The sequence below is a fragment of the Pecten maximus genome, chromosome 1, assembly GCF_902652985.1.
Source record: "Pecten maximus chromosome 1, xPecMax1.1, whole genome shotgun sequence".
Lineage (NCBI taxonomy): Eukaryota > Metazoa > Mollusca > Bivalvia > Pectinida > Pectinidae > Pecten > Pecten maximus.
The window spans coordinates 60,050,610-60,069,964 of NC_047015.1; the positions used below are offsets into that span (position 1 = coordinate 60,050,610).

The 19,355-nt window shown below is 35.9% G+C and overlaps 1 long non-coding RNA gene across 1 annotated transcript; it reads left to right on the top strand.

Annotated features, from left to right (window-relative positions):
• The first annotated feature begins 822 nt into the window (after positions 1-822).
• LOC117339765 lies at positions 823-17,347 on the top strand. Its single transcript, XR_004535316.1, has 2 exons — positions 823-1,061; positions 16,362-17,347. It is a non-coding gene; the product is annotated as an uncharacterized LOC117339765 (long non-coding RNA).
• The last annotated feature ends 2,008 nt before the right edge of the window (positions 17,348-19,355 follow it).

Consider the following 19,355-nt stretch of genomic DNA (forward strand, 5'->3'; position numbering starts at 1 on the left):
TAATTATTTTATTGTTCGTTTTCACCATCTATTCGGAAATTCTAATTCCTCTCCGGAATCGTTTCTAATTCTATATATACATGTTATATTTCCGGATCAATTGTCGCGAGGTTTAGAAGAATACAAATCTTTTATTTTGGCATGAATTTGGCTAAAGAAATACCCATCAAAAATTATAAGGGAGTATTTATTCAAAATAATGTTTTAATTACGGTTACTCATAATTATTTGGTCTGTCACCCGAGAACTAGCCACCGGCTTCGGGGTCAGAATGAGCGTTGTGAATATTCTGCATTGTAACTTGATAGACGTTCCTACGAAATCAATTTTAGATATTTATCGTATAACATCTACGCGTGATGCATTTATGTATGTCCATTTATTAGCATTCTAGGCATGCTCGACATATTGAAATCCTAATTGTAAATTTTATTGTGGTCATTCTTAACGCAGCATTTTACAAATAAAGTCAAGATATTTGGAAACTTGAAGAAGTCTCTTTGTATACTTCAGAACCCCCCGAAACCCCTCGTAACAATTGACGGAGAATTATCAAAGATCCTTAGAACCTCGTACAGCAGATGTCAACACCTATAAACGACATCACATCATCAGTGCAAAGCGAGTACAGAGCCCCACTCGATTTGCACTCTTCTCCTTCTAGAATATATCTTCCGGTCACTCGATTTGTAGCTCTTCTGCTTCTGGAAGATCTTCTACCTCTTCCGTCTCGAAGCTGGAAGATTTCTCTTCCAAGATGGCGGCGACCATGTTTTAAGTGTGCGAGTGATGAGTTTCACTAGAGAAGGATATATGACACATACATGCATGTGTTTGTATCATAGTGTTTGAGAAAACTAAAAACTTGTTTATTTTGGGTTATATTCTCCCGGTTTACTTGATTTACATCTAACGGAATGCGATCTTCTTAGAAGGCTTCTCTTCTGAGAAGAGTGCAAATCGAGTGGGGCTCTGGCTACGGAGCAGAGACCAGTCACCTTCAACACAAGAAGATAGTCATATGCCTACGTCAGAGCATGCAGTAATCAGAACAAATCAAGGTATGGCATCTATAGGGAAAATTCTCATCCATAAGGATGAAGATCCTGTTGCATTCATTGAAAGATATAAAAACTATTTAGCCCTCGTGCAGGCGAAAGATGAGCAAAAAGCTCCTCTATTTGCTCTAAGCTTAACTCACGACTCAAGTGCTTACCTGTGGTACGATGGACTGGATAATACAGTAAAAAAAGATGTAGTAAAACTTGAAAAGCATTCCTGGACAGATTTTCAACACAGGCTTATTCAAGATGGTCAAGTGTTAGGGAAGTAAATCAAATGTGTCAGGGATACTTGCAACCAGTGCTAGATTACATTCTAAATGTTAGATATAAAGGCAAAATTGCCAAGATGTCTGAAACGCAAATATTTGATGCCATTCTAGGGGGTTTAAGACCAGAGATCCGTTCTTCAGTCATCCAAAGAGAACCAAACAGTCTGGATGAACTGATAAAAGTAGCTGAATTAGCAGAGGTAGCTATTGTAGGGACAGGAAACATAAAGAAAGAACCTGAACATGACATAGCAACTCTAGTGCTAGATAGGATAGAGGCATTAGCTACTGACATGAAATCAATCAGGACAGAAGTGAATGTTATTAGGTCTGCCAACAGCAAAACAAAAATTACACACACTCACACAAGCAACAGCACAATAGGCCAAACAAACAAAATGTGGCAAAATTGGTCACTTTAACAGCATGTGCAAACAGAGAGATAGGTCTGACCAATAGGATTTTTTCGCCTAGCAAGGTTAAAGTGGTTTTCTTGTCGAGACCAAGAACATTAAGTCCTTGTTTTTCCACAGAACTTAAGGATAACTTTATAGATATTACTTTTTTTTTCTGGGACAAATGTTTTTACTAGTTTGTTAGTTGACACAGGGGCTAGTGTAAGCTGTTTAACAAAATCCCTATTTCATAAGATAGATCCAAAGGGAAACATGGAACATTCAGATATAGAACATGTGTATGGTGTAGGTGGAAACATACATAAAATTGAAGGGAGTGCTACAGTACGAGGAGGGTGATTTGGTACTCAAACGCTCACAGAGCGTTTGCGCTGCGCGAGCGTTGGGGATTAAACCCCGCTGCAAACCCGCTCTAATCCCGCGCAAGCGATGTCGCTGCGATCCCGCTCACGCAGCGATTCCGCTCTGACAAGGAAGCAACCCGCTCAGCCAGCGATAAAGATCCGGCAGGCCTGCAAACCCGCTCACGAGGCGATCCCGCTCTGGCGGATTAGCAAAACCGCTCAGCCAGCGACCCCGCTCCGGCGGGCCACAAACCCGCTCACGACGCAAACCCGCTCACGAGGCAACCCCGCTCAGCCCGCGAACCCGCTCACGAGGCGATCCTGCTCCGGCAGGCCAGCAAATCCGCTCATCCAGCGATCCAACTTCTCTTGTCGCTTCCCTGGAATGGGCATAAGGAATCCTGTGTTTTATGTTACGATGAATAAGGAAAAATTCACATTTCTTCCACCAGAAACGTATGCAGAATGTAATGTTACGTTTACAAAATGTGTTTCGTAATCACTTGCTTGAGTGATTCTGTAGCGTTAGTGAAGAAATTGATTTGACAAAAATACATTTGATATCTTTGTTATTGTAAAATCACAGAAAATGGGTTTAACACAAAGTTATTTCTTTAAACAACATCTTAAAATCTAAAAGTGTGCATTAACGGTCTCAATAATAATAATGTTCATGTAGTTATGCGACAACGGGCTGGTATACATCGTAAATGTACATTGTAATGAACGATTTCGTCCTTTGTGTTCTGATGGTGTCGGTGACGAGTATCATTGTTTATTTATTTGTAATTATGAAATAGTATGCTAAATTAGAAATGTATACATTCCAAACTATCATTGCACATTTGTACATACCCAGATCTGGCAAAAGAGAAAGGTGATTAGTTTCTAAATACGTTAGTGATAGTAGAGAGTGGGTAACATTTGCTGTGTTTCTGCCATGTGTAAGATTTGCTTTTAAGGTGATGCTTGATCAATTCTAATCAATTCATTTGATTACTTTCGGCTGAAGGGAATAACATACAAATGTATGAAGACAACAACATTGCATAAACTTACACGTTGTAACACACATATATACGTCTGAGCAGAGACTTGCATATACATGTACATATATATGTCAAGTAGTAATAACGACAGTACAGACAAGTAAATTGTCGAATTTTCGAGGCAATCTGCTCCTTTATCAAGACACAGGTAAATCACATACGATCACATATAGACATAGAACACGGAACAGTTACACAAATATAGAAGGTAAAAAAAAAAATCGTAATGTTGTAAAAACGATCCCCCTCGGCCGATATGTAATTCGCCGAGGGCCTGTTGTGCTTAATTAGGAAACATCTTAGGTGGTGTACAGATGCTAAAAGTAAATAAATAAATAATATAACTTAAAGGTTTGACAAAATAACATTGCGGATTATTACGATGTGACGGCAGCGCGTGCTGTGTCGTGAATGTTTTTGTTATTGTTTTTTTCACGCGATATGTACACACACACATATATATATATATATAAATATATACATCTCCGGTCTGAGAAAGCTAAAAATCTAACAAGCGATTTAATTTGAACGATAGCGCAGTGGGGCAGTGCTGGTCGAATGAGAAGGCTGAGCACATTGACTTGTAATCGGAGCCACTGTAATAAGCGCATATGTACATGTATAACCTCACCTGTGACACTGCGATACATCTTACTGGAAATTTCCTGCGATTCGCAGTAAAGCAGGAAATGTATGTATGTTTGTTACGAGAGTAGGGTACTGTAAATGATGTAGCTCATGGCGAAGGAAAATGAGTAACACGTGTACAATTGTACACTATTCATACATGTATATATCTACAAGCTATGAAGCATACAAAATATGAATGACTTATATACGTGTACTAGACGTCTATATCTTACAAAATATCACGCACGCCAAGAAGTACCGGGGTGCCTCGTTTTTATAACCAGATGACACAGAATTCGACGCCATATTGTATGCAATGCCTCGTAGCGTTTCGAAATACACTGGTATAGAACGCCATAGCTGCCTTATGACCAAAGGTCTTATATCATCATGTCACTATGTTATATCATCATGGCGACATAATACTATAACGTGATGATATAAAATGATGATATAAAACCTTAAGTCTTTAGGCAGCCACATGTATGGCGTTCCATACACTGGGATTAAAGGCCTATTTTGTGGCGAAATAGACAGAAATTAAACGCAAGTCACACGTTTGATTTCTGGTTTGGTATAATTTAATAAAACTGTGTATAGTTTGATATTATGAGAGGGAAAGAGGTATGGTCCTTGTCCGCTTATCCTGACCTAGGCCACGTACAGCGATAGTCTGGGCTAAAAATACAGGTGAAATATCATGTGACTACAGTGATTCCCTCAGTACCAAAATAGATCGTCATGGTCCATTGGCGCGCTGTGTGTTGTGAACGGATTATGTAGTCAAACAACACCATATGAAATAAAGTTTTATCGACATGTTAAATAGGAATTAGAAAGTTGCAAATAGCTCGCTGATGCAAATTTACGGCCATTTAATGAAATATCCATTGCATTAAACGAACATTTTTTTTTTGCAAATAAGAATGTTTACATGATAGAGATGTAAGGTTTGTATTCAAAAACTCGGTTTTTAACATTTATTTTTTTGATTTTTAAAACGGTCACCGTTAGGTCAAAACAGATCAATATGCGCCATACCTCTTTGTCTTCAAATAAAGGTCAATGATCAAAATACAAAATACTTGGTCAGAGAAACCCAAACTGTCTAGGATACTCTGTGTTTTCTAGTGAAATGAAGTTTTATCTGTTGAATGCTCTATTTTCTTTGACATTTCATACATTGTTGTTCTTAACTTCAAATCGGTCTGACGTTTAGAAATTTTTTTTAATTTTATATCGGAAAACGGACACTTTCGCGTTCTGAGGAAGGCACAAATTTCGCGCTACTACGCGATGGATCGAAATAACCAAAACGCTCCTAATACAATTTTTCCAGTGGAGCGATTATGTTATAATTGTAACATTGTTGTACACTTGTTTGACTGCTTGTTACACACCCTCAAGTCTGTCAGGAAGTAATACAAATCTTAAATGTTGAAGTTTTATCTGCTAAATGATATATTTTCCTTGACATTTCATAAAGGATTTTTTTCAATTTCAAACTGCTTTTTATAAAACACCATGTTTTATATTAGAAAACGTACACATTCTAACAAAATTCGTTCTAATTTACCATAAAATTGATTAATTGTGAAAGCACCTTAGTAAAACATGCTTCTGCTTGTTGCGTCCACAGACTGGTGTAATAATCGGTCAATCACCAATAAATGTATATTAGTTATGTGTTTACCATTTCTTACTCGTTACCAAAGAAAGCAACACAGCATCAACATTTTTAACTAAAATAATGTGCCATTTCATTCGCAAATTAATATTCAAATAAACATACCAACAATACAACAGTTCTGGATACTCTGGTTTGTGAGAAAAGACGAACACACGTACAGTAAATCCAAGCGTTATATTCTATACAAAACCCGCTTTAGTCATGAAGGACACTTAATTTAGAAAGTAATATATTATAATCATCATCATCTACAATATACTAAATCTCTCTCCCGTATGAATACCAGTGTTAAAGTCTACAACAAACTTCTACATATACAGATTTTATCCCTTATTTTACATGTCGCGGTCTCAGGGATCAAAGACGATTAAATGCTTGAGAAAGACATAATTTATATACGATCGTTGTCAGTGAAATTATATAAAAGTGAGTCGCAACAATTATAATATAATTGATACTTTCTGTACAGGTATAAAGCATAGATACTTATCAAAACCGTTATTTTAGCTCCGTTTTTAATGATAAAACACAAACAATTTATTTCATCGAGACTAATCATAATTAATACTGAAACTTATAAATTCGTAATGATTTTCGTGTATGATTTTTTTTCCTCCAAATTTTATGTATTTTTTGCTATTATTTTTGTAATTGTGTCATTATCATGAAGTGATCGAGACCCTTGTGGTTTTGCTTTCAATTCGTGTCGCAAGTCTTAAAAAGGACTTTTAAAAGATGTATAAACATGTTCGGAGAATTACGAATTCTCAAGTTTTAATTGGTTAGTATACCGCTAAACCATTACCAGGTGTGAAATTACGGTCCACAAGCTCGTCACACCTGTCACTGCACCACAGGTGTCCGTGATTTCTGGTGTTCTAATCGGCACACGCCGATAATTGCTTGTGAGTTCACGCGTTTGGTTTCTGTGCACTTCAAAGGAGTTCCGAAGGCATGCTTTTACAGGTTGTTTGTACATAAATCGAGCTTGAATTTTATTAAGAATTGCGTTTATACTATAGGGAATACATTTTCAAGTTGTTGAAATCAAACACATTATTTTTGGAATTCAGTGAGTTTCGTTTTCCATACAAACGAAAAAAAAATCATATCTCAAAGGTTTGTCTATAGAATAATTAACCTAAATTACCTCATTCATATATATATCCATGATGTTGAAATTTACTCTATGAATCTTGTCTGGGAGTTACTGATCTTTCATGGACAAAAATCCCAAATAACGGTATAATTTCTCTTTTGGCTAATGAAAAACCCCAAAATGATAAGCATTTATTTCACATCTTGAATGAATTGAATTTTTAACTTGTGTTACTAGAAGTATTATAACCGAAATCAATACTGGTACATTTGTATGTGACAAACCTGTCATGCCCCCATAATAAAGGCTATATGATGTAAGTCATTATAAACGGCCGGTTATTCAAATGTCATACATGTTACAACGACCCGTTAAAATAAAAAATATAAATAAAATATTTTAATATACATGTTATATACGACCTGTTATAATAGAAAATAGGTAAGATGATGCATGTTGTATTTGGCCCGTTATGATAGAAAATTAGTAAGATGTTACATGTTGTGTATGGCTCGTTATGAGAGAAAATTAGTGAGATGCTACATGTTATATATGGCACCGTTTAAAAAGAAAATTATATGTCCCTGGTTTCGGTAGCACTTGTTATTAACTAATTCACAAATATAACTCAGAGAGTTTATTCAGCACTTTCCTTTTTGTTGTCTTATTCGCATTAATTACAGGCACGTGTTCACGTTTGTTTCTATATATTTCCTATATGGCGGCTCCGATCGTGTTCAACCTGTGACGTCACAGGTCAGAGGTCACCAAAACGAGGTATTCGGCATTGGGTTTCAGGTGTGTTTTTGAGAAAAATCACAATTACTCGGAAATGGGTAGGCCGATTTTGATGCGGTTTTCTGCATTCTTGTTTATTAATCAATACCAATAACATATTAAAATAGAATTTTTCGTTCAGGGTACACTTTAAAGTAGAATGAAGATTACATAAGTGTATCTCGATATGGATTTATATAAGTTTTGCCTGATGTCCAATCATTTTGACTTTAACGTCTCGCCTATACTGATAGGCTGTATGGCCTAAAGCGAATAAAAAAAAAATGAATCAAATGTGTCGAAATTAAAAATATGGATAAACCTGTGTACAGTTCATGTACAAGATGTACATAACCGGCGCGTGGGACAACCCTCGCTTGGTAGACGGGATATTCGCAGGAATTATAAGATATTGAAGCTTTCAATTAACTTTTAAAAACATGTCCATGTACCGTATATTTTTAACAAACTTGGTGATTATGTTCAATGTACAAACATATAATTGTCAATGAAAATAAATACAGAAACAATAATCGGTAATTTCGAACAGCATATTAACAAAATTGTACATTTTATACATGTACAAGTACATGTCATTAAGATCTAGAATATCTTCAAATGCTGTGTGATTTCCGATAAATAATTCTGCCAATAGAGCTTTAAAGCACATTTCCCCCCACATATTTCAGAACAAAATTATAGATTGTGGTTTATTCACGATATCGAAATGTATCCTGCCGGGTCAACATCCTTTCATATTAGTTTTGCTGAATTTTTAATCACTCACTCTTATGAGAAAGATATACATTTTTATCCAGATATTCTTTATGTAAAATGTCATGCTTAAAAAGCTATACGTTGGTAAAGTATTAAAAGTAACATCAATACCCCAGATTCCGTGGCACTGTCATCATTCATGAACTTCCTAAAATATCATCAAAAATTAATACTTAAATCAAACTTTGAATTCTTTCAATGAATTAAAACGGATTTTTTTAAAAAATAATATGACGTTGAAATTCAAAGTAATCTGTTAAACCAACACGGTTGATCAAAAAAAGGTTATGAAGAAATTAAGGAAAAATTCATAAGCAAATATAGACAAACCAAATTATGCGATATGTACAAACAGTACGTTCGTTAGATATTTTGATAGAGTAAATATCAATATAGGCAGAAAAATTATCTAATGAAAGTGACGGAACACAATTTTGTAGACAGATTCATTTATCACAAATCGTTACACTCCTCAGAGATAAATACAATCCAATGCAGTCTACCTAAAGGAGGCGTGATCTATTAGCAGTCAAATGATACATTTACAAGTATTTATTCAGCCCCGTACACTAAATGACGGCTATACCCAATATTACTGGTATATACATGAAAAGATCTATCCAAACTGTAATAACTAAATTATTTCCCTACAAATAGTTTTTATTAAAGTGGGCTAACATCAAGTACACTGTTATACTGTACATTAGTGCGAATATCATTCAACTTATAACTAAGCGGTCGTGAGTATTAAAGTAATACATTACACATATGAATTTGTATCTCATAGTTGAGATACATTTTCTAATTAATACTTACGATGGACTTCACAACTAAAAAACATATACATGTTGTTGAAAGTCTACCGTCATCACTGATTGAGCGGGTCCGCTACAAGTCCGCTCGAGCGGGTCCGCTACTAGTCCGCTCGAGCGGGCCCGCTACAAGTCCGCTCGAGCGGGTCCGCTACAAGTCCGCTCGAGCGGGTCTGAGCGGACACGTAGCAGACCCACTGGAAGCCCGCTCGAGCCCGCGCACGAACCCGCTGCCACCCCGCTCGAGGCCCGCCCAAATCCCGCTGCAAACCCGCTCAAATTCTGAGCGGATGGCTGCGCGGATCAACGCTCTGTGAGCGTTTGAGTACCAAATCACCCTCCTCGTACTGTATATTGTCTTTTACTTTGGGTGAAAAAGAGGTTCAGCAGAAATTCTATATATTTTCTAGATTACACCAACAGGTAATATTAGGAATGGACTTTTTAGGGAAATATAAAGGAACTGTAAGTGTGGGGGACAAAAAGATGTCTATATTTGTAGGGTCTGCTTTGGTAGAGAGTAAGAACCATTCTATATTCAATGTCGGGGTAGCTAGAGTAAGTACTACCATTACTGTCCAGCCACAGGAGCAAGTTCTGATCCCTGTAAAGTTGTCTATAATTCCAGAAGGCACAGTTGCAATACTGGAGCCAGTAGTAGATTTGTATAAAGATACTAAGTTAGTTGGTGGTAAAATCATAGTCACTTGTAGGAATGGAAAATCTGTTTGTTTGCTTCTTAACCCAAATAACATACCTGTATGTATGAAAGCTGGAGCAATCATTGGTAAGTTATTGCCCATAGATGCTAGCTCAATTTCAGAGTTAAACGAATCAAAGGAACTTGATCAAGACACAGGTAAGAATGAACATTCAGTGTGTAGCTTAAGTTCAGAAGACAGTGCTAAGTTGCTGGCCACAGCACAGTCATTAGGTATTCCCTTAGATGATGCAGACCTCACAAAGGACCAGAAAACTCATTTGTTACATTTCATAGGAAAAAATAGGGATGTATTGGCAGTAGGTATAGAAGAATTAGGATGTACAGATGTACACTATCATAGGATAGAGACAGATGATGCTTCTCCACATAGGCAAAGGTTGTATAGGCCATCCCCAGCAGAAAAAACTGCGGTTGAGCGCCAGGTTAAAGAGATGCTGGATAATGATATTGTAGAACCATCAGTTTCAGTATGAAATGCACCATTCGTAATGGTCAAGAATCGCACAGGTGAGTATCGATTTGCAGTAGATTACAGAGGACTAAACTGTCAGACTCGTCCAGTAAGCTTTCCTCTGCCACGACTAGAGGATGTGTTTGATAGTGTTGGTGAGTCAAAAGCTCAGGTATTTTCAGTCCTGGATTTAGCCTCTGGATTTTGGCAGATACCATTAGATAAGGAAACTAAACACAAATCTGCCTTCGTAACTCATCATGGTGTATTTCAGTTTAAAAGGTTACCTTTTGGTTTAATGAATGCACCAATGAGTTTTCAGATGGTTATGGCACAGGTGTTAAGAGGTCTTTTCTGGAAATTTGTTCTTGTCTATGTAGATGACATACTAATTTACAGTACAGATTTCAAGCAACACCTAAATCATTTACAGCAAGTTTTTGATCGTTGGCGTACAGCAAATCTGAAGTTAAAACCTTCAAAATGCCAGTTTGCCTTAAAGAGAGTTGAGTACTTAGGACATTTCCTGTCCAAGGATTGAGTACTTAGGACACTTCCTGTCCAAGGATTGAGTACTTAGGACACTTCCTGTCCAAAGATTGAGTACTTAGGACACTTCCTGTCCAAGGATTGAGTACTTAGGACACTTCCTTTCCAAGGATGGTGTAGAAGTAAATCCAGCTACTACAGACACGGTAAGAGACTTTCGCGTACCAAGCAAAGTTCGTGACGTCAGAGCATTTATTGGCCTTTGTAACTATTACAAGAGATTTGTCAAGGATTTTGCTAAGATTGCGAGGCCTTTAAATAAACTTCTACAAAAAGATTTAAAGTTTGAGTGGTCAACTGAGTGTCAATATGCCTTTGACACATTAAAACAGGCTTTAGTCTCACCACCTATCTCAGCATTTCCACAGATGGATAGAGAGTTTGTTTTGTCAACAGATGCTTCAGGTACTGCTATTGGATGGGTTTTAGGTCAGTTAGATGATCAAGGTAGAGAGCGTGTCATTGCATACGGAGGAAGAGTACTTCGAGGTAATGAGGTTAAATTTGGTGTTTCTGAAAAGGAATGTCTTGCATTAGTAGAAGCAGTGCAATCATATCACCCTTATCTGGCCAACAGACATTTTAATGTTGATACAGACAACTTAGCTCTCAAATATCTGAAAACTATAAAAGACAAGCAAGGAAGACTAGGTAGGTGGGCATTGAAAATCCAAGGTTATGACTGCACTATTCCCCATAAGCCAAGTGTTAGAAATCAAAATGCAGATGCCCTATCTCGACGCACTTATGAACAGGTAGCGGAATCAGGTGAGTCAGATTCACTGGAGATTAATGAGGCAAGTACAGTTCCCCAACAAAATAGAGAACCAGCTACCCAGGGTCCAGTGGCTAAATCTTTAGCTCAGCATACTGTTGACTCTGATATCTCAGGTGAGTGGGTTCAAGTACACTTTAATGATGTTGAAAAGTTACAGTCTAAGCATGTACCCACAGTGTTAGAGGTAAGTGCACCTGAACCAGATGAGGACTTACATGTAGCCTTAGACCTTGATGAAATACAACCTAAGGGTCCTCTTGACATCAATAATATTAGAACTCAAGAACTTATTGTTCAACAGAGAAGTGATGACAGTTTCAAGGCTATTGTAGACTTCAAGCTTTCAGGTATATTGCCTGATGGTAAAAGTAAAGCAAGATCTATAGTAGCTCAGTCTCATTCCTTCGAGATTGATCACCTCGGTGTACTCTATCATATCTGGAACCAAAGGACTACAGGTGTCAGGGGCCCAATCAGGTTCGTTAAGCGGTTAGCTATACCAACAACATATAGGCAAAATATTATCCAAGCCTTTCATGACAGTCATGCTGGAGGTGTACACATAGGTATCAATCGTACTCATGGTGCACTAAAACTCAGGTACTATTGGCTGTCTATGTTTGTAGATGTGGAGACATATGTTAAATCATGTATAGTCTGTCAAACATGCAAACGAGACTACAACAAAGGTAAGGTACCGCTAACACCGTTACCGGTCGCAGGGAAATTTGAGAGATGGCACATGTACATATAAGGTCCACTGCCTGCCAGTAAAGAGAAATATGTTTATATCTTGTTAGTAGTAGACAGTTTCTCTCAGTGGTGTAAGGCTCATCCTTTGCAGAGTCAAGAGTCTTCAGAAATTGCTAGAGTATTGTACAAAGAGATCTTTACAAGATATGGTTGTCCTGCAACACTTGTTTCAGATCGAGGCAAGAACTTCATGGGTAAGTTGATCTCAGCTTTGTGCGAGTTGTTCAATGTAGGTCGGTCACATACTAGTTGGTTTTAGACAAAACCAGTATAATAAACATAGTTATTTAGAGATAAGTGTAGCTCCAGAAAGATTGCCTGAAATAATGGCATTATTATTGACAGATATCTGTTTATTTTCCACAAAAATCCTTTGTGGAAATGCATAAGATCATTTTTGGAAATATTTTGATATTACCTACTTTTTGGCACTTTTATTTTTCTTGCCTGTCATTCCTAGGGGTGTTAGTTGAAATCCATTTTTTTCTCTCATTTGAGTTGTTTAATAGTGCTAGGGTGAATTGCAATAGCCCATGGTTTTTACTATCAACCATATGACTACAGGAAAAACCGGTATAAAAATGATAAATATATTTAAACATCAGTAGACCTTTTCCATCTATTTGTAGTTAAACCAATCAAGATGTCTCCTTTAATACTTGTATGTGTACTTTCCATCGCCATGGCAAATGGGAATGTGGCAGGAAAGCCATTTGATAAGAAAAGAACTCTTCAATTATGGTGTTACGTTTGAGGACAAAGGCACCTTATATCCATCAGGAAATCATTGGAAACACTTCTTCGAAATAGAGTTACAAACTTTTCCATATGTGTCTGAAACACCTTCACCCTGTTCTAACTGTCCATGGTACAGTGAGGCGATGGCGGAAATCTTAGCCTTACACAGACAGACAGCGGTCGATGTAGGAACAATTTTGGGTGAAATTAAGACACTGTTACCTCACCACTCCTTAGTGAGATTACCAATTTCAAGAAAACGAAGATCATTTTTACCATTTGTAGAATCTATAGCAAAAACATTGTTCGGAACAGCCACAAGTTCAGATTTAACCAGTCTTTCGAAAAATGTAGCTTTGATTAGGGCAAAGCAGCAGCAAATGGCTAACGCTGCATCTCATCAAATTGATTTGTTCACAGCTGCAATCAAGAATTTTGATTCTAGAATTGATACTGTTTTTCAAGGTATAACTGACAATTATGAGACTATTGAGAAGTTAGGAGAAAATTTTAATAATTCTCTAATATCTAGTCGGGTAGCTCAGGCAAAGTTATTAGCAGCAATGACTAAACAAACTCGCTTGACATTACGGATCTTAACTAGATTTGAGGAATTGTTAATATGTGTTTTGTCAACAATGCAAGGAAAGTTGTCTCCCTTGCTAATACCACATCACACCTTAAGTAGTGTTTTGTCACATATGCAAAGAAATGTTCAGCCCCAGGGGGATTGTACTTAACACATTCTCACCCATCATTCTATTACAAACATGCAAAGTTCACTATTTTTCGTAGGTTTTCAAACATACTAATTGCTGTACAATTTCCAATTTCCACTATCACATTGCAACTTTTTAAAATTGCTACATTCCCAATTCCCCTTAATGAATCCACAAATCATGGTACACAACTACAGAGCACAAATAATCACTTATTATTATCTAAAGATGGAAAATTATATAGTGAAATATCTTCTGAAGATCTACAGGCCTGTTCACAAAATAATCATATTTGGCACTGTGATGAACATATTATCTTAAGAAATGATACACATAGGTCATGCTTGTTTAGTCTTTTCCATGAAAACAAAGCAGATGTTGATGCTAATTGTGTTTTCCATTTTGTTCAAGACATTATTCGACCCACAAGTCATCAACTTAATCACAGTCATTGAGTTTAGGTTAATGTCTCCGACATCACTGTGAGAACAGTTGGAAAAGGTTGCTCCATTTGTATTATAGCTATTCCATGTGTTCTCTTTCAAGTTCGTCTATGTACTTAGATCCATATGGGAATAGATGTAACCACAATAACACTGATGTTATTTCTAAAGTTCATGGAGTTAACCTAATACTTCTTCAGCAATTTTTCAATCAATCTTTGATAGATATCACACCCAATTCAACTTTTTCTCAAACATTAAACATACAATTGCCACATTTTAAGCTTAATACACACAATTTCACAAATATACTAGAATCTGAACAAAAAGCTAAACTAGACTTGAAGAAGGTTGCCATAGCTGCAAAAGAGAATAAAGTCATTTTTCAGAGATTATCAGAATCAATGTTACCAATTACCGATCTAATTTATCTCAGAACATAGATTTTCCCTCAATTTTATCTTATATCTCAGCGGCATTAGCTGCTCTTAGCCTACTAGCTTCTGCAGTTTTATTCTTGAAGTACAGAGCTTTACTTACAACTGTAGCACTGCTGTCAAAAGCTAATAATGCACACAGCTATATACTTCCACCCGTTTTTCATTATACTACAGCATCTACAGTTACTACAACTACAGGCTCAATTAACCTTACACCACACATCTACTCTACTTCAGAAGTACTTGGAACTTTATCACTCATCATAATATTAATAATTGTTCTCTACAACTTCTTCAAGAAAGATAAATTCGAACTTGTTCTTGAACTCACAAACAATCAGGACACGGTTCTAATACCGGTTGTCATTCTGCCATATGCACATGATAGTATAACCTTCTTGACATCTTCTTCATTGTCAGATTTCAAGGTCACATATGGTGTCAGGTCATTTTTGGATATTAGTTGGGCAGAAGTTTCTCAATAAAAGATACAAGTTTTGGTCGAACATTCAGTATTCCTTCAAAGATATTCTTAAATCCTCTGTTAGCATACAGAACTAAAAGAATAATTAGTACAACATTTACAGCTTTGTTATACAAACAGTTAGGAAGAGTTATGTACCCTGTCATTACTACATCTACTACTCGGACAACAGATGTCAGTAACAAACTCTACCAGACATAGATACAGGTTGAATATTCATTATTCCTGCGTTCCGGCATTATATCCCAATAACTAGAAAAGCATCAACATAAATGTATATAGATTTTGTACATATTATCACGATTTTATTTCCTTTGAAATTAATTTTACATCCATTATAATGATTGAACTATTTGAACATTTTAAAGTTTTCTGCACTGGTACGCATATATCGCTAATTAATTGCCTTGGCCATCATGAATCCATGGACAATCAACTCAGAATCAGGACACTGGAGTGCATTAATTCCTGCTCTTTTTATGAAAGAGCAACATATTACTGTGAATTTCAAGTATTGGACATTGTGCATTCAACAAGTATTCTTTGGATTTATACGATGTGTCTCGATGGACCATTTTCTACCAGTGAAGTGACCATCTGATGTTGTGAGATATATATGTGAAACCTACTGGACTAATTCTATACTCTACAATGGATCACTACAATTTCTCAGGGATTGTGACTTGTGTACATTTTTACTGTTTCCTTGGATATTACTTCGTGTTTCATTTTGTGATGTACAATGTATTTTGATATGTATATGGTGTATCACACCACATTTTTCATAAAATTTGCACATTTCCCCAAATGTCAGATTCGTATGGATATGTATGTACAGATTGTTTTGACATGATAAAAAAAAGACATTCTCTTTAAATATTTATCGTATAACATCTACGCGTGATGCATTTATGTATGTCCATTTATTAGCATTCTAGGCATGCTCGACATATTGAAATCCTAATTGTAAATTTTATTGTGGTCATTCTTAACGCAGCATTTTACAAATAAAGTCAATATATTTGGAAACTTATAGTAGTCTCTTTGTATACTTCAGAAACCCCTCATAACAGTAACTACTGTCCGAATAAAATCATCACGTGGCCGTATAAATGTTTCACCATCATACTACAAGCTGTATAGGATGGTATAAGAACCCCCCCCCCCCCCCCCCCCCCCTCCCGCCTATATCTATCCTGTATGGGACCATATACAGGTTTCAACGTCCATATAAAATCGTATATGCCCATAAAGAATCAGTATCGGACGATATTACATTGTATTATATTTTTTGATAAGGTAATATTAATTTCTGAAATAAATTAAAATGTATCCATTGTTCTTGTACCTGACAGGTGACCTTGACACGGACGTGCTGACTGAGTACATCCAGGAGATGTCACCCCTGTACCATGGTTTAGAGGGACGCATCAAGTTTGTAAACGGAACTGGAGCTGAGAATTGTGTTGGAGCGGGATTCGTCACTCCTCCCTCCAGTTCCCTTATACTTGTTTCTGTTTTCCTTTTGATTAGAGTGTTAACCGGATTCAGCTAAGATTAACTTTCTAAATTGGTGTATCTACGTTTCAATAGAACGTGATGACTCGTAATGTTTGCCAAGACAATCACATGATTTTTTTATAGACGTTTAATCGGGAAGCATAATCCTTTAAGTGTCCAGGAAATAGACATCAGGTGGCTTGCTTACTATTTTGATGCTTGTGTTAGAAATACTCATATTTGGCGTTTTGTATACAATCTGGCTAATAAGAGTTGGTTCAAGCTTGATGTTGGATTCTTAGTAATATATCAATATTGTTTACACTTTAAACCTCTTGTTTGGTGTACGACCAGAAACTGTCACTTGATAGTGTGTCAACCTGACAGTTGTGTTGAAAATAATGATTATAGATGAAGTTAAAATTGATCCTTTTAAATTAATTGGCATATAATGAAGCCCATTGCTGTTTCACTTAATCAGCATTTGCCTAAAAATGCATGTATGCATGGAATAGCGTTAGTTTTAAGAAGAAAGTTAAAATACAGTCACTATACAGGCCAGAAAATAAGTGATTGGCTTAAAATACCTGCTCTCTGGAACCAAGTATGAGGAAATGCAATGATGCATTTTTAAACTAAAATTAAAACTAAACGTTCACGTTATAGAGTAATGAAACAAAGCACACTATTTAGGACCGTGGCTGACAAGATGGGCCCAGAGGAGAGAAAATCACATTTATATTTTTTTCGCATTTGTTTATACTTCTTGTTGTGAATATCATGTTTCCACAATTTTGAAGTCGTGTGATAAAATAAATTGTGAGATTCTGCTTTGAATACAGCAACCATTATGCTTCAGCGATTTTAGCGACATGGGTGATGACGTTGCATTATAAGATGACTTAAGAATTGAATTGCTTTTAGTTGGAATTTATTTACCCTTCATTCATATTCAGTACAACCTTACATATATAAGTAATAGATGTACATATCTTTCATACTTCCTATATGTTTAACATTTCTTAAGTTGCAGTATATCAACATAATTGAAATTCAATCTAGATTTATAATTTGTTTGGTATACGAGCTAATTAACAATTAATCTGATGTATGAGATCCGATTATATCTCTCGTTTTGAAAATAATATATTTATTAATATAAAATAAACTGATCTTTGTGTCAATATAGGATCATCGAACTCCATTATAGGTACGTGTTTAAGATGCAAATGAAAAGTGTTATCACTTCATATTGATAAGCAAGTACACATTTTCCAAATAGGTTGCCTATCTAAGACTAAGTTGTCATCATAATCAGCTATAATTTGAATATAAAACTGCAACATTTTATGTACATGAAGGTAATCAGTTTCAGCTATGTCAGAAACTTCAAACCAAATGACAACGTGATAATATATCACTGAATTGGCGGAAAATGGAAAGGGCACGGGTTTTTTAAACATAAAATAGCCACTTGGTAATAACATCAAAATACATGTAAAGGATATCATCGTGGACTACTTTATATGAACAACATTATCAAATGATGATTTCAGCCAAAGGACAAAAATAAATTACACTGTCGCGCAATTTCAAGTTCTTTCCATTCAATGGGTTCAGGAAGTGCTCCGGCCACAAGGAGAATGTATTTGTTTCGCAGAAGGTTCAATTTCACCTCAGGAGACGCAATGCTTTCCGTACAGGTGACAAATCCTGGTTCATTGACATTGACAAAAATGTGATGATATTGGCTAATATATTTCAGAGGTATACAAAATGCATTGAGGTGTGTTTCCCAGTCACTAAACATAGTTTTGCAGAACCATCCTGTGGTATATTGTGCCATTTTTGCTGGATTGTAAAAAAACTGTATTAGTTATCTATAATAAAACATAGTTTTCAATTGCAGTACTATTAAAATGACTAAAACCAAAAAAATATGTATTTGTTGTAGTTTTGTTCAATGTTTATGTGCCTATCTGGCCTATTACTTGGTTCAGTAATACATTATTGTAAATTTGCTGAGACTTACAGATCATATACCATTACATAGAGGTTCCCCAACGAGTGCAAATTGTTTATCATCTTTAGCAAACTGGAGTTAGATAATTTTCTAATTTTGAAAAGAAACGAGCTTTAGCGAGTGTTTTTTCAAGATTAGAAAATTAACTGACGAGAGTTGGATAACAAATATAAACAATCGTCACGGGTTGGGGAACTGAAAAACTTTTTTAAAAAAAAAATGCCATTTTAATCCAAAAACAAAAAAATTATGTGACAATTTATAGAAAAAATTTAAAAAGTGTTAGAAGGACAAAAATAAAACATGCCCGAAACATTTTTTCCTTCGGGTTCAAGGGGGAAAGGAATTATTTTTTTCCAAAGGAATTTCCCCTGGAAGTCTTCGTGGTGAAAATTTTGGTTTTATTAAATTTAAAAGGATTAAATTTTTGGGGGAAAATTTTTCGGGAACAAAAACTGAGGGGTTTTTAAACTAAAAAAGTTTCAGAACCATTTGGGGTCCTTTTTTTGGGGGTTTTGAAAAAAATGTTTATTTTAAAAAAAATTATTTTTAAAATGGATTAAAAAAAAAAAAAAAAGTTATTTTTTTGATTTTTTCATTTTAGTCCGGGCTTTAACTTTTTGGAGAATACCTTTTTTTCGGGTTTTTACAGAAATCTTAAAATTTCCCCAAAGAAAAAAACAAAAAAGTTTTTTTTCGTTGAAAATTACTTCATTTTTAAAAAAAAAAAAGGTTTTGGGGGGGCAAAATTAAGGGGGGGAAAAGCCCCCAAAAACCTTTAACCAAAAAAAGGGGGAAAGGGTTTTAACCCCAAGGGGCAAAAAAA